General features: G+C 35.2%; 1 protein-coding gene across 6 annotated transcripts in view; it reads left to right on the top strand.

Annotated features, from left to right (window-relative positions):
- KCNIP4 (potassium voltage-gated channel interacting protein 4) overlaps positions 1-17,154 on the top strand; it is a 382,078-nt gene that overhangs the window by 230,038 nt on the left and 134,886 nt on the right. The window lies entirely within an intron of this gene.

Raw genomic sequence — 17,154 nt, 5'->3', positions numbered from 1 at the left:
AGTCAAATGTCAGAAGATATTTAGTTTGGTTTTTAGATAGAAGTACAGTCCAGGCCCTTCTCCCTTCTTTATACCACTAATCAGAATATCACCATACCCATTAGATTTGTTTTACTACAGGTTTCAGAGCAAAGAGAATTAGGGTTGTCCATACTGAAGCACAGAGATGCCAAACTGGTATAGTCTGTTCAATAGATTCAAAAATAAGTGACTTTGAGGTCTCCAAAGTAATGGAATTGCAACATTATTGTATCTATCTGAGATAATTACATACACAATCAGTCAGTTTACACTGCTGCACCATGTCTTGGTGCTTAAGTTGTCAGGGCTCACATAAGCTGCCAACTGAGCTATCCAGAAGCTTTATTTAGAGATGGTTTACAGTTAAACAGATGTTATTTTCCTCTTCCTACTATGAACAAGCACATTGTGACAGCTTGCTCTAAGATTTTTTCAGTTTATTGACTGTTTCTTGTTTTAATCAGATCTTTTGCTTGCCCCTGCCAGACCTTGGCTTCTTCTCTTTATTTATGTATGTACACTCTGGGTAAAGGCACTGTGAATAATAAAAACATGGACTGAAAGGGATCATGCTTCTTTGAATATTGAAATAGCTGACCACATGTGCAACACTTCAGGAGCAGAACTTCCTGACTTACAGCTTTAGAACAGAAGATCTCTCCCAGATGAACTAAAAGCTTCACAAACTGAAAATTTGCATTTGAATTTTTTACACAGAAGACACAACTGTTATTAAGCTGAAACCAATAAGTCATTAAAAAAACCCAAAAAACTATTAAATTTTTATATAACCTTTTGTCCTAGAAAAATGGGGCTGTAGCTAAGCTTGCATTTCATAAAATCAGAGGACCATCTTTGGTTGGAAAGAGCCTCTGGAGATTATCTTGTCTCACCTGCTGCTCAAAATTGGACCAACTTCCTAAAACAAAGTTGTCTATGGCCTTGTTTAGTTAAGGTCTGAGTATGTCCAAACCCCTCTTGGCTGCCTGTCTCAGTGTCAAGCAGTCTCATAGTAGACAATTTTTTCCCTTCATGTAATCAGAATTTTCCTTGTTGCGCCTTGTTTGTTAGCTCTCATCCTTTCTTGACATGCTTCCAAGAATAGCCTGCCTTCATCTTGTCACCAGCCACCCACTGGGTAATGGAAGGGATCAGTTACACTCTCCCTTGCCTTTTCTACTTCAGGCTGAATAAAAGCAGTGCTTTCTGCTTCTCCTTAGCTTAGCTTTGGAAACTTCCCACCAAGTTCCATGGACTGATGCAATGGAGGTTACATTCAGTGGTCCCTAACTTCCCTTTGGACTACATGTCGTCTGCCACGAACTGTGAACTTCACTATGGCACTGGCCCCATAAGACCATTGAACATGTAGGATCAGGAAAGACCAAGAGAAACTAAGTATTGAGTAACTCAGGATTTCATCTTTGTTATTACCACAAGGATCAATTTTATGGTTAGAAATTACAAACATTTTGTCAATTTTGTTTATGGACATTAACTGTTCTTTACAACATTCTTTTAAAGTGGAAGCAACAATAGTGACTTTGATCTGAACACAGAAAGCACAGAGAAATAGAATGTTTTAATTAAGTTTTTTACATGATGATAATATTTAGAAAGCCACTTTTATTAGTGTTATCAGTAAATTTCCATTCAGCATAGTGGAGGAAGAATCAATACTTAAATGCATTCTAACATGAAGATTTGAAAATTCTGACATAGATAAAAATCCTAGCATATATTTGAGTGTATCACCTCCATGTATTTTGTACTTAGCTCTACACTGCAGAAGAGGCGAGTTCCCATGAATACCAGAATTTTGCAAATGGGTTTGCTGTTCTGTTGTACAACATTGGCCTTAAAGGTCATGTTTTCAACATACTTATATTTGTGGGAACTCTTCATTGTCAAGAAGTCATCAATTAGCTGTGTTTTACCATAGCTTTCTGCATTAATTTATGCTACTGAGTGTCTGACTATTACGAAACTCAAAAGGATTTTAAATTCAAAAGGTTTTGTTTTGGCAACTGTTGCTTTTTGATAAATCAAAATAATCCACTTACACTCCATTCTTTAATTTAGAAATATTGTAATCCGTATGAAAACTGAAGCTGCAACAGGTATGATCTCAGTGGATGCTTGAATAGTTTTCTGATAGGTGTTGATTACTAAGTCCTCTACTATTTCATTCCCACTCTGCCATTATCTGTCATCTGTTGTCTCTGTTTTTGAAACATTTTCAGTGTGTATGAGCTACTGACCCCAGAGTTGCAGTTGCTGAGAACTGAAATTTTATGCAGGACAAAATAAGAGGAGTCACAAGTTGGTCAGGTTTTACAAAGTTAAATCTGCAGCATTAAGGGTTTCTCTTAAGTATTCCAGGCTCCTATTATTAAAGAAAAATAATTGAAGGCATGAGAAAGACATCTTGAATAGAGGTGATTTTGAAAACCAGGAAATTCCTGCATTTTTGTGTTGTGTGGATATACTTTCTAGAATGTAATTTATTTTTCAATTAATTTAAAAGTACTTTAATACCTATGTTAAAATACACTTTTGAGTGTGTCTGTATTGTGTAGGAAAAAGTTTACTGATATATTTTCAAGGCTGACTTTACTATGTGTTTACAAAGCTGCTTCTGCTGTGTGAAATTACACTGCTATATATTTACTAATGTAAATAGCTGCATTACTAGGTGTAATGCAGCTATTCAATAGCACACTCTGAGCTGCAGTAATATGCCTTGGAACAACGAAATTTCATTGATATTAGTAAAAATGTCCAGTAAATATAAAGCTCAGGTTGCCCTGCTGAAATTTTCATTATTCTTTACATTGGCTGAAGCTCTTACAGGTGAAATTTCACAAACTGATATTTTAGAGAGTTATCTTGTGTTACCAATAAAATCACGAGAAGGTATTACATAAAGAGCTTTTCTTCTCTATTTGACATGTCCACTATCAAAATCAACCTTAATCCAAACTGTGGAGAAGAGCATGAAGCTATTTAAACATTTTCCTCCCCCAGGTTTCATGCAGTCTTTATTACTTTTCAGAGTATTAAGAATACTCAATAGACTTTTGAACAAGGTGTTATACCCACGCCTGCAATGCACAGGACAGTGTATGCAGGGATGTTTGTCTGCATTCTGGTAGCAGGGAAACTGCAGTGATTAGCTTAGCTTGAGAAGAGAGCAAGCAACGTTGAATGATTACACCTGTCAAGATATAATCATCTACATGAATTGTGATGGCTTCTGTGACTTCTTTAGTAGTCTCTATCCAGCTGCATATAAATATTACTTAGAGAAAATGTCATTCAAATTATGCTGCTGACAAGGTCATTAGATCCTTCATATTATATTGTTTTGGAATTTCACATCAGTCCTTCTTGGTTTATGAGTCCAGCTTTACTACACATTCAAAAAAAAGAAAAAAGAAAAAGGATAGACAAGACAAGAGGGAGGGGAGAAGAAAGTATGACATTTAACACTATCCAATAGCAAGCTGTTAGCAAATGGATTTCTAAAAGGTTTGGGTTGCACTAGGGTTTTGTTCTAGAATAAACATCTTTGTTAATCTAAAGATCCATGACAGTGATAGCCAGAGCAATTTTTTGACAAGTAGGGTCATACAAGTTTTTCACTTGCATCCTTCTTTTGCAGACTTCTGTTGACAGTATTTGAAAGTACATGGTTATCTGTGTCTACAAAATAGCAGAGTTTCTTTAATAACTAGTTTAATACAACTGTGGGCCTAGTTGCAATTGTACAGCTAAATACTGTGCAACAAAACCAGCTGAATTAGAAAATAAAGGGAAGGATATGACAATGCTCTTGACTTTTTCCAGTGAAAGGATTGTGTAAAGATTCCGCAGTCCCAGTGACTCACTGTGTTTGACTTTAGAAAAGTCTGTATTATGAAAACTGAGCTTTTACATGTACAGCTCTAATGCAGGTTTCTTTTCTTATGATTTTGGTGCTATGGATTTAAAGAGTGCCCTTGGTTTATATGACAATTTTTTTTTGTTGTTGTTCATACACACCCAATGGCAATTTTTTTAATACCAACCCAGTGTCCTTCCAATATCTTTTCTAGGTTAAACATGTCCAGTAATTTAATGTTTCCTGCTAGGTCAAACTTCATACTTCTTGAATCTTCTTCTAGTTGTACATCTTCTTGCTGTCTTCCAATATCTCTTCAAGCTGTCAACAACTTTCTTGGAACTAATATTAGAGCTAAAATGGTATTATAGCTTAAGAGAAGGATCAGTTATTGTATCTTGCTTACAGACAGTCCACCTCACTGCTTAAAGGGGATTTTAAAGAAATAAAATCAGAAATTGCCAAAATGTAAATTGATTTTATAATTCATTAAATGTATGGCTGTTTGACCCATCAGATTATCTTTCAGCTACATTTATGTGGATCTGTGAACATATTTTGTACTTTCATTAACCACAATTCCACACAATAATAAATGCTACACAAACTAGCATTTATTGTCTACATTCTGTAATTATGAAATTTATTAAAACATTTTTTCATCTAATAGTATGTAGGGACACTAAATAAAAGATCAGTGAAGTAAAAATAATGAACATGCTAATTTGATCTATTAAGCTGTTTTCCTCAGAGACCTGTGCTAGAAAGGAGAATTAAGTGGTAGCTGTGAGAACTTTCCATAACCTTTCACATTCCTGCAGCACAAGACCATTCCCATTCTTGTGCTAGCATCAGATGTTTCTTGTAAAGCACAAGTCATCTGTGGCAATTTACTAGAAACTTTTCAATATTAAGAACTCTTCCTGATGTTCACTCAGTTCAGTGTTTTAAATAAAATACCAGCTTAATTATCAGTAATTCCTTGAATGACATCTGAAAAGAAGAAGAAGGTATTTAATGGAGGAATAATTCCCATCAGATCATGAGTCTGACTTCACTGTACTTTACACATATGTAAAATGCTTCTGTCACCCTTAGCACTAACCCTGATCACCTCCATCTTTAACAGGCCTTGCTTTTCATGTTATATATTTGTCCACGATCCCTGCTGGACCTGGGGGATAGAGGGTGTTAAATGAAAAAAAAATTTTTAATTAAGAAAAAAAAAATCAAAACATCAAAATCCAAACATTTGTTCCTTTGTGTTTCAAAGCCAGGTAGAATTGATTTGAAGTCACAGGTACATAAGCCTCTAAAATTGAGCTGCAGAGCACGTAACTTATAGATGTTCTACTCCCATATCAGCACACTGTATCATAAATTTCTCTTTATATTAAGTCTTTCCTCTTGTTTTGTATTGTCTCCTTAGAGCAGCTTTGCTTCTGGGTATACTAAATGACGAAGAAAAGAACAGATGCTGGGATAACTTATATTGGTAATCTTTGAAAAATGAATGACTGTATATTTTGCTACATTCGTAAACAATAATTCTCTTATATACTTATATTTAATTTTTAAATTTTTTTCTATCGAGGGAAGGATTTCTGGTAATAAAACCTCAGCCTTGTCTTTCCAAAATCTTCTTTTCAGTCACAGATCTCATATAAAGAATTTCAAATTAAGCTAAATTTCATAGAAAAATCAGCACTTTAATTATACTTTTAATTTTCACAAAGTTATTGTGGGTGAAAAAGAATATAAACAAGTGTCTCCCTTGCTAAAAGCCATTGAGCTTCAGATTTTCAGACTTATCTACACTTTATTAAAAACAGTTCACCTCCTGTCTGATTTTTAGCTTCTACTATGTGCACCTGCTTAATGTTGCCAAGCAAAAAATGTGAAAATATCTCTCAAAGATAAAAATTTTCAAGTAATTGAATACAAAATTTATCTTAATACAGATTTTCAATAAAATTATTTGATTTATCTTTACTGAAGACAACATGTTTTCTATTCTGCTGGAAGATGCACATTTCCAAATTGCACCCTTTCTCTTTGGGGAATGTCTTTTTGATATTCAGCTCACTACTTAGCAGCAGAATAGTTATTATGTTAAGTATTCATACAGGTAGTCTGTATGAGGTGTCACTTTTGTAACAGTTCTAAGAAATATTTCATGTCAGGAAAACCATACATGGCTCATCACTGATTACAAGACAAGGACGCAATTCACTTAAAGTGAACCTTGAAGTCAATGGCTTTGAATGAGTGTAGGTTTTCCTCAGAAATTAAAAATCTTGAAGAGCAGTTTCTCTAGAATGTTACTCTTGATAAGCTCTCCAGTGCCTTTGTAGTCTTACTTTTCTGTTATGTATTTACTTTCTGAAATTGACTTGAATTTGAAAGCCTCGAATGATAACAAATTGTTTTGTCTTTTCATAACACTTCGGTATTTTGATGGAGAGCAAAATGTTCTGGTTTTGTGATTAGGGTTGATTTTATAAGACCATGACTTACAGGAACACTAAGGCACATTTTAAAGTGAACCTTACTCATTTCTGTGCAATTAAAGCAGTAAAAGATTTAGCCTTTAGGCTACATATTCATTCATATCCTTCTTCAGTAGGGTGAGGGCTTTTTAACCACGGCATTTTTTTTTCACATTGCAATTTTAATTCTTTTCCTTTAGGAAAACAAATTAGGTAGCAAGTCTTGGACCTATTTTCTCTGTACAGCCATGTGTTCAAAGTCAGAGGCATTAGTATTTTCTTGGATTTGTTATTCTAATTAGAAGAAAATTTTCAAGATCTGGCAGAATACATTTTTAATACAGAATCACTTATTTATGGCACTGCAAAAGCTGCAATATAGACAATATTTATAGATAACACAGAAAAACATGTTAACTATAAGTATGCTCTTTATTGGTCTTGGCAGAGCTGTTGCTTGGAGCTTTAACAAAATAAATGAGTTACTGTTTGCCATCTTGCAGACAGGAAGCTGAACCATAAGAAAATGTATATATTGCCCTCAGCAAAACATATGGAACCAAGTAATATTACAGAAAGTGATATGCTCTAAAGTATGTCGTTTGGTAGCTGCTCATTTTAAAAGATTTTATATTTAGTTACTGTAGTACAACATCTTCTACTGACCTTCACAGTAAGTTAGGAACAATTAAAGTACCACTGTAGAGATTTGAGTGAAAATGAGCTCTTTTTGCAGCTTGAGGGAGAGAACTGCAGCACTCTCTAATTGTTTTACAGCTGAGCAGGAGGATCTGATCCAGCTCTTGCTTTGCTCAGGTGAATGCAATACAGAGGTTTTACATAAAACCAACATAGTTTTTTTCCACTTAAACCTGCTATATTAGCTTTAAGAGGGAGGGCTGACTGAGGTCTAACTGGTGCCTGGGTCCTGGGCTGTTCTGCAGCCCAGGTGTGAGGGAGGCTGGGAGCCAGCACAGCTATGGGCAGTGTAGGCTCTGAAGGTCAGGACAGTCTTGTCAAAGGCTGGGGCAAACACAAACAGCAAGAACAAGCTCTTGGTCTCCAGTGGTTGTCAGCTACATGTCTCTCAAATACACATGCTTATCATGTTAATAGCAATAAAAGACAGAAAGGATTGAAAATAAAGTGGGTTAGTTGCAATCTTATATTTTAGAAGCACTTGAATGCATAAAATATTTGCAGTTGCCTCTGTGAAAACAGGTGGCATTATCAGTCCAACTCCAAATGGACTAGAGATGTTGTCATCTTCAGTACAGAAGCCAAGAACTGGGTGGACAGGAAAGCTGAACACTTAACATTTGCTCTGTGTATGCTAATGTCTGTGGAAATAGTGTAACTTTTCTCTATCCTGTGAAATATACTCAGGACTCTGTTTCTGAGGTAACAATTTTAGTATTTCTCATTTTTCATATTTTTAAAAATTTTTTCATTGTTGAAGCTCCCAGGCTTAGGGAAACTGCTAAAGTTATTTATTGAAAAGTTAAAATGAGAAAAAAGTAATCAATACTGAAAACATTACTCAATCTAAAATAATAGATATTCACACTAATTATATAAAAGCAAGCCTCTTTATAAATGTATGAAGCATGAGGTTTTCTTTTGATTTTGGATTCTTGGAGTGCTTGAGAATGTTGTAGAAGTGATTATATATGTTTTAATACAATATTATTTTTTAAACAGAATTTTGAGAACCTTGCACTGCAGAAGTCAGTATGTTTTAAAACACAGCCTTCCTCAGTTTACAAGTCTATGCAGTGAAATGAATGCTAAGGTCATAAAGGACAGGACTAAATGTATTATAAGTGTTGAATTGCTACACAATCAGATAAAAAGGGTTAAAATAAATGTTCTTGGGGAAGAGTTTTTCACTGTTTATTTCTTTTAGACTTGAAGACCTGGCAAACTTGCTGTGTAACTATGCCTGCTGCCTCAAAAATAGCTTTTTTCTTTTTTACTAGTCTAACTCAGGCTCTGATTTATTGAGCCAGAGAAGGATGAGGCAGCTTTAGCTCTTCCATTTACAGCAGCTGGGGCCTACATTACATAATGTTGTGTGAAAGCACAGCTTCATCCTGTCACATCTGAGCTGCAACAACCTACATTCTTTGCCAGTAGTACCATAACTCTGTAGGATTTATTTATGCCAGATATCCCCTTAATTCCTTGTTTTTCTGTTTGTTTTCTTTCTCTGTCATATTTTCGCTTTAATTTTATACAAAGAGGCTAAAATTGAGGAAGGAAACAGGTATGTGTAACACTAGCAAGGAACAGTACCAAAATCCCTCCTTATTTTCTCAGAGAACAGATAAGGGGAAGATGCTTTACTAACATCACTGAATGTTAAAAACCACACTATGAAAACATCAAGAAGAATAAGTACATAGTCTGCTCAGTGGCAAATTTTTTTTTAACATCTGTTTGTGTATTGGAATTAATGCATATAATTCAAGACCTTTCTAGTTACTAACCTTAGTATAATCCATGTCTACATGGCTTTTACTCTAATGCATTCTGATAGCTGTTGCAAAATATTCTCATTTAATTTGCTTCTGAGCACCAGATCCAGGACTGCTTTTGTTGGTGAGACTCAGCCAACTTTTGTATCAAGGTAGCCCAGTGACTGTCACGTTCTTGCCAACTACTCTTAAATTTCTCAGTCAGGTTTTTGTTTCTTGTGCTGTTTCTGCCAAAGGGAAAATAGTTTTTCTGTACCTTGTAGGAATCAAGAATTCACCTTCCCCCTCCTCAGACTCTCTGGTGGTTTGTTTATCACCAGCAGAATGAAGAATTGGCATTATAGGCCACTTTCAAAGGTTTTTTTCTTAAAGGAAGGCATGATGTGTAATTTGTTTTCATGGCTTAAAATGATGCAGTGGGATAAAAGGCATTGCATCCAAATGGTTTTTCTTAGCTGCAATGTTAGAAGTCTTTGCTTATTGGAATATTAAGTGAATAACCCAGCTTTTTTTGTCCACACAGATACATTAGAGAAAAGCTCTCATTTTAAGCTCAGTGTTTTTCTAAGCTAAAATTTTTGAAAGTCTTAAATTCAGCTAGTGTTAAAAGATGGAAAATGTCAAATAAAACTTAATATCTACATTGTAGTGAAAGCTGAGGTGGAGAGAAAATTTGCAGCATGTTATTTCTACACTTGTGGTAACACCTGTTAAAGAAAATGTGCTGAGAGTTACAGTGTATTAGATCACTTCCAGGATTTTCAGCCCAAATCTGCAGCATTTGTACAGTTCTGTTTGTTATCTTGCAGATAAGCCAGAAACAGTTGCAGATGTAAAAAAAATGGCATTAATTGGTTTTTTTCCTTGCCAGCACATAACATAAAGTGAGCTTTACTCTGTGGGAACTTATGTTGAGAGGCAAGATACTTGTATCTACCACAGTATTATAAGTCTCGCATTATGTATTACAAACATTGCTACATTCTCTTCTTTGATTTCTTTAAATTGAACACTTGACATTTAACTTATTAAATTGTTTTTTTACTTAGGCAGGGTAGCACATCTTGATAATAACAACAGTATACAGTAAAACAGTTCAGAATTTTCAGGCTATGCTTAGACCATCTTGATTGCCTGAGCAATGAGGTCAAGTGATAAGGAATGATTTGTGTTCATATTTTTCAGGTTGTAAGAGACAATTCACATCCATATTACCTATCATAGTCACAGGGTTGCCATGCATACAAGCCATTTGATTACTTTTTGCATCCTCACCAATTTCCCCCAAGGGTCACTGGTGAAATCAGTATTGTTGGGAGACCTTGACGTGTTTGTGCTTGGTTCTGAAGCAATCTGCACAGATCCCTTGGCTGCCAGGAGTGGAGTCCTTCATGGCCAGTGCTGAGTGTACATTTGATAAGCTGACCCCAAACTCAGTCTCTCACTGTGGTCTGCTAAGCCCTTCAAAACTTGTGCAAAACCTCACATGAGCCTTACCTCACGAGTGGGTCTGGGGGCACAGGAGATGCCAGGGTGCCCCTTTGTGCAGAGTAACAGAGAGTGCATTTCCCTGGGCAATGCTTGGCTCCTAGAAATGAGCAAGGAAAGCCCATCCTCACTCGCTGTCACTTTGTTCTCACCCTAGGCAGTGTCCTAAGTGTGTAGGAGCAGAGAGGATATCAAAGGTATCTAGGATCCCTACTGAAGCCTCAGCTTACCACTGTTTCACCCCAGGCACCCTGGAAGTTCTAAGCTTTTGTTTATAATGTTTGGAGGAATTGAATTTCCACTGAGAACTTCGTATTTTTCTCCCAAACACACCCTGAGAACATATGATAAATAACACTTAACAGCAGGACAGCAAGCTTTCCCTCTTCTTTCAATTTCCTTTAGTTGCATTTCTTATTTCAGTGTACTTTCATTCTTTCCACACATAAATTTTAAATGCTTACCATACTTCTTAATAGGATGGAGCTAATCAGTCACAAAATAAATCATTATAGAAAGTGATAATAGCAAAAGCATTTGAGTTCTTTCATTATGTCTCCTGGAGTACTCATTTAAAACTCCTTAGTCTAACCCAGAGCACAGTGCAATTCGTTCATCTTTCTGCTTCATACTGAGCTCAGACCAGTGAGACAAAATGGTTTATCAGCTTGAGGTGAGAGGTAGAATGGTAAATGTCATGAGGTGGAAAGCTTGGTAATAAAATATCACTTGTTTATTAGTTGGGTATGAAGGTACCTGTATGCATGGGTCGATGTAGCTAAATTAACATCTCTGGTTGGTTTCAGCTGTGAGGCTACAAAGAGAGATGCCATTTCTTTAGTTGTGGGTCCCAGATTATTTCTGTCTTTAGAGACGTCATTAATGAATCTTGACTTCGTCACTGTCTGCTATTAATGTTTCTAGAATAAATAGGTTTTTATATTATGCACATATGTTTGTACAAAAAATCCCTGAGATTTCTTTCTGCAGCAATAGGTTGGACTGCTTCAGTAGGATTTGTAAGCTACTTAAGTATAGTTTCAGAAAGGAGACACGGAAATCAAACTTTTTTTCCTCCATCTTATTTATGTTGTCAAAAAATGAAGTGCATTGACCTCAAGTAAAGCTCTCTAAGTTGTTTGGAAATAAGTTCTTTAGAATTTTCTTTTAATTTAGCTAGAATTTTCTTTTAATGTTCTATGCTCCAAGCTAATTCAATTTTTGTGATCCCAGATTATGGCTAAATGTCTCCATGTAAAAATGCTGAAATAATTCATTGAGAAAAACATGAGCCTTCAATCAGAACAAATAAAGTATTCATATTGCTTTACTTTGCTAAGTAAATTTTTTGATAAACTGAACAAACTGGGTTGTGTTTCTTGCTAGGTACAGAGGTACTATTTGATATGTTTTGGGGAAAGAATTTTTTGTTTACTGATTTGGTAGAATTTTAATCTCATAGCTGAGCAAATTTTAAAATTAATGTACCCTACCTTGTAATACATCTTTATGAAAAGAGAAAATTATTTTCACAATATGGTAAATTGATGTTGTTTATTTTGGAGAAGCTTTTGAAACCCCAATTCATATTAAGCTGTAGTTACCCAGTGGGACCACTTAATTAAGGACTACCTGGCTCAGATCTCCAAAAGTGAGACTTCTATTTATATCATAGATGGAAAATAGAAAATAAGCAGTCCAGTAAGGTCTTAAAGATGCTTGAAACTAGAAACTGTAGGAAACTTACATTTGTTTGGTTTTTTTACTGATGAGATCCTTTCCCACTTCAGCTGAGGCAAAGAATTAAGGTGGGTTTTGTTAAGACATTTGCTCGTGTGTTAGGTACATGCTGGGTAATATATTTGGTTAAATAGGCATAATCTTCCAGTTATCTTAAATGTTTTCTTTGCTCTCTTCACATCTTGCACCACAAACACTCAATGCTGTTCCATTCATCACCCTTCAGTAGGACAAGCAAAAGTCACTTGAGATGTGTACATCTATGAATTGAAATGCCATGGCCTTTGAAGGTGGAGTTTATTACCAATTTAGGTGTCCTGAAGAATACAGACAATGAAAACAATGTAAACAAATCTGTGATAACCGAGATGGTTATTTAAATGCTATAAAAATTCTCCTATTAATGTGATATGTTTCCTATGAAATTCACTGCATTTCCTCTACAAGGTTTTAAATAAAAGAATAATTACATTGGCCAGCAGAGAGCAGCAATGATATACTTTATAAGGGCTTGAGCCAGCCCTTGCTAAAGCCTGTTACTGGCGTGAGTGACAGATAATATTGTGTATGATTGTCCTGATTTATGGGAAAACATCTGTTGAAATTAAAGCAACAATAGGAAAAATATGCTCTCATTTAATTTAATTATTTTACAGACCCTCTTAATTTAAAATACTTTCTGTTTAATTTCTTGTCTGTATGAAAGTTACAAAGATTTATTACTCGAACTGCATAAGTAACCCTAGTTCTTAGTAAGTGATTGTTTTCACATTGATCTGAAGATTTGCTCTGGAGTTTCACTGATTGTGTTGAGAATTGTCTGGTTTTGAATCTTACAGTTAAATTTTGGCCCCACAACTGGCAATAGGAAGTTTTTTTTCCACTGACTTACAGGAATGGTTTTACCATTCTTGTGACATATCTATTAAAAATTCATTATAAAGAGATTAATAAGATAGGGTGAAAAATTCTAACTGTATTTCAGTTTTCTTTTGCTGTCTGTTCACAAAGGTACTTGTGCAATTTTACAAGCACTGTATAGGAAGGATGAGAACCTCTTTTTCCTCTGCTAGAGCATTCTAGCAATGCTGTTAGAGATTTATATTTCCTGTTCTGCTTCTGTGGCTCTTCAAAGTTTAATTGTTGTAGCAGTACTCCAAAACAGATTAAAACAGCCCCTTTTTCTCAAGCTTTTTGCTTTGCCCTGAAAATGGAGGGGGGAAAAAAAAAACAAAAACAAAAACAAAGTGCAATCTTACTTTCCATCTTCTAGTGGGACTACTTTGCAAAGTAGGAAAGAGTAGTAACAATGCCACTGCTATCACTTTTGGAAAGAAAGTGTGATTTCTTTGGTTGTCCCAGTGTTGTCTATATGTTGTGTATATATTAACATTTTATCTCAAATCAGGACTGTGGTTCAGGAGAGAACCTTCTATTCCTGCTACCACATGGAGCAGTTTTACTTTCACAGCTGTATTGCTCTCAGAGGTGTGTAATTAAACTACATGTTCCTGACACAGATTAATATTCAATTCTGGGAAATGCTGCATGTAGTTTGGAGTAAAAATCCTGTCAAACATATGAATTAAGTTGTACCTAGAAGCAGCTACCCTTGGCACCAAGTGTTCTGCCATCCAGATCCACCCATGCTGCACCAAGCTGAGGCCACTCTGGGTGAGGGAGTCCAGCCTGCTTCATGCTCACTGACAAGTTTCAGAGGAGCTTGGGTGGCAGCAGCACTCCCTTGCCTAGACTGCATCAGCTCTCTGTTACTGCCTGAACATTGGTGTGCAGGAAACTCTGAGGTCTAGATTAGAAATGCTGCTTGAGTTTAGATTACAATGCTGGAGAGCCGTAATCCAATCTGAATGGCACTAGCTCTCCCCTTTTTTGATGGTTAGCTTGTATGAAGTTTCATTTGCTTCAGCGGTTCTATTGCAAAATAGGAGCAATTTTGTTGTAGAGATTTTATAAAAGTAAGTTTGGTGATGTTTATGAAGCACTGAGGTCCTATCATGATGAACTCTACACAAACTAATGAGTGAAACATTGCTCTCCTCCATTAGTACAGGCCTTAAATAGCGTGCAACAAATTAGTTGTGACACCATAGATTGGATAAACATGGGGAAAGAAAATATTATATAGCTCTTCATTTAATGAGTACCATCCTTTCTGTAAATGTAATGAAAAAGGTAATGAAAGAAAATAATGAAATCTTGTAATTAAAGATTGTATCAGCACTCAAATGCCCAAAGCCTTAGAGTTCTATGGGAAATTTAATTCTGACATTTCATCACATGAATGCATGATACTGCAACCTATGTATTATTCTTTAAACATATTGTTTTACTGCAATGCATGTAAATTAGGGGTGGAAGAGGTTTAATCTTGATTAAATTATAATTCTTGTTATTTATTTATTTCTATTTAATTATTTGGAGTGTTATTTTTAAAAAATAACCATTTCATTAATCAGCTCTCATTTCATTTTAATATATTAAATAAAAGGATATTCCTGTCATTGTCATAACTATTGTCACAGCAGTATTTGTATTGAACCAATAATACATTCTTGCTTTGCTAGGGAGAATACACTTATAGAGTGAGCTACAGTCTCAGACAGGGGGAGATTACTGCAAGGACAACCATGAAAAAGGAGACATTAAAAATGGAGACTAATAAAAAAAAAGAAGTGTGTGTAAATGTCATGTTCATTCTGACAGTGGATTTCCTTTAATTAATTGTATTTCTGTGTAGAAAGACATAGCTATATAGTATTTAATGAAGGAAAAATAACATGAACAAGCATGTTAAAGATTGGATGTGTGGGGAGTATGGTGGGTCACCAGAGCGTGAATGAGGGAATGGGAGCAGATAGTCCTTGCCACAAAGAGAGTTAACAGGGAAAAGATTTTTCTTCAGCATCTTTTCTAAACTTAGATGTCTATATGGTTTTGAAATTTCTTATCTCTTCAAGCTCTGATTAACATTTTATTTCAAATTCATTAATACAGAGTGTAAAAATAAAATTCTCTAAAAAGAAGTAAAAATGCCCACATTTGCTACAGCCTGCCACTAGTGCAAGATTCTGCATGCCCATTTCTATGCACACCCCCAGTGTGATATGAATAACAATACAGATGATGGGATGATTAAACATGAAACCACCTTTTTTACCTTCTCAATTTCCATGTTTTTCAGGCATTATTTAAATAAATAGGGCTGTTGCCTATATCATTTGAATTTCTGCCTTGCCAGGATACCAGAGCACTGGGGGTGACTTCTCCTACATCTGCCTTGGACAGTGTCTGTGTGCAGATCTTGCTTCCCTCTACATTACTGCCTTGGGGACCTCACTGGTATCTGCTTCAGGCAGCTTTGAAAATCTCCCCTATGTTTCAGACAGAGAAATTTTTAAAATTATTTTTGTTGATTATTATTTTGACCAAATGTGCTTGTTGAGGAGGTGATAGGGAGAGAGATGCCGGTGGTTGTAAGTGGAGATTGCTACAGCACTGTATGTGGCTTTCTCAGCATGAATGAAATAATAACTAATATAGCACGTAAAATGAGCTTTCTTCACACCTAGAGTCAAGGCCCTGACTGCCCCAGTCTGCCCTGTCTTTTCCTTGATTCTCTGCTTTTTCACCTGGCTAGAGACCTCTGAGGTTTACCCAGAATGGAATGTCAGCCTGCAGCGAGGTGTTGTGTGCCTGCTCTTTGTGCAGATACTCCGAAGTAATTGAAACATCTCAGAGTTCTCTAATCAGATTGTGATAAAGAAAATCTGTGAAAACTGCCCTGGAAGTCACGAATTCTGTCATTTTGGGTCAAGGATCAACATGTCATTTTTTAAATAGGATATTTTTAAAAGATATTAGTGGTTTGTTTGCATCTTTTATTTAAAGTGACTTCCCATCAATTTCTGTATTGTCCATGTGTTTACGTGGACAGTGCTTTATAGATTTTTTCTAATACTAGTTATACTTTTTTCCAAATGTATTACTAGAAAGAGAACTTTGAGGATAACCTTGATAATACTATGCATCTACTTTCTGAAAAACATTGCTTATTATAATTCATATCTGTATTAATTTTAATGGATGAAATTATGTTAGCTATAATTAATGGTGGATTGTTTCTTATTAGTTGTATATTTTTAAAATAAATATTGCTGTAGTATTGTAAATAAACTGTGGGGAATTTTTGTACTCTCCACAAATAAATACTGTTCTTTTTAGATTACATTTCACATATATCTGTTGAGAAAAATATAAAAATAATACTATCATTATTTTCCCTTTGAATAGCTTATAATTTACTCTTTCTTATGCTTATACTTTTTCTTAATCTGCTTTCACACACTGACTTTGCTATTTGTTTTCATTTCATGTTTTAGTTCCTCCTCACAGCTTTTCATAATGCAAAAGAATGAGCAAACTACCATGATTTACTTTAATCTTTAGCGTATTAAATCTTGCACTTGAAGGTCAAATTTAAGCAGAGGTAAATCTATGTTTCTTTAAAAACCTTTAATTCTACAAATGAAATGTGATTGAAACTAAATTGTAGTAGGATTTCATTTTAGGATTTCTTTCTTCTTCATCTGGTAAATATTGATGAAGGGAGGATAATGAAAATTTGAACTTACTTGTTCCCCAGAGTACAGGCATCATTTTCATATGGCTTTGTTAGAATGTTACAAGAAGATACTTGGTGAAAATAGTAAAACTATGAGATGGTACCAGGAAAATTAAAAGTCAGTGAAGGGTAATAGAAATTATTAGCGGCATGGGGAAGGTTTCAGCATAAAGGAAGATGTGAAGAAACTCACTGTTTACTGTATTTAAATTTGAAAATGGGAAGCTTTTCCAGATTTAAATTTTTAAATCAATAATTCATTTTTTTTAAGAAAACTGAATAGGAATTTTAAGTTCAATTAAAAAAGGATCGGATGTATTGTATCATGTGTTAAGAAAACCTAACAGAATTATAAGTGATAGTTCCAGTGAGAGAACTGTGGGGAAAAAACCCAACCCTACCAATATTTTTCAA

The sequence above is a fragment of the Taeniopygia guttata genome, chromosome 4, assembly GCF_048771995.1.
Source record: "Taeniopygia guttata chromosome 4, bTaeGut7.mat, whole genome shotgun sequence".
Taxonomy (NCBI): domain Eukaryota; kingdom Metazoa; phylum Chordata; class Aves; order Passeriformes; family Estrildidae; genus Taeniopygia; species Taeniopygia guttata.
This window is presented reverse-complemented; position numbering and strand designations above follow the sequence as displayed.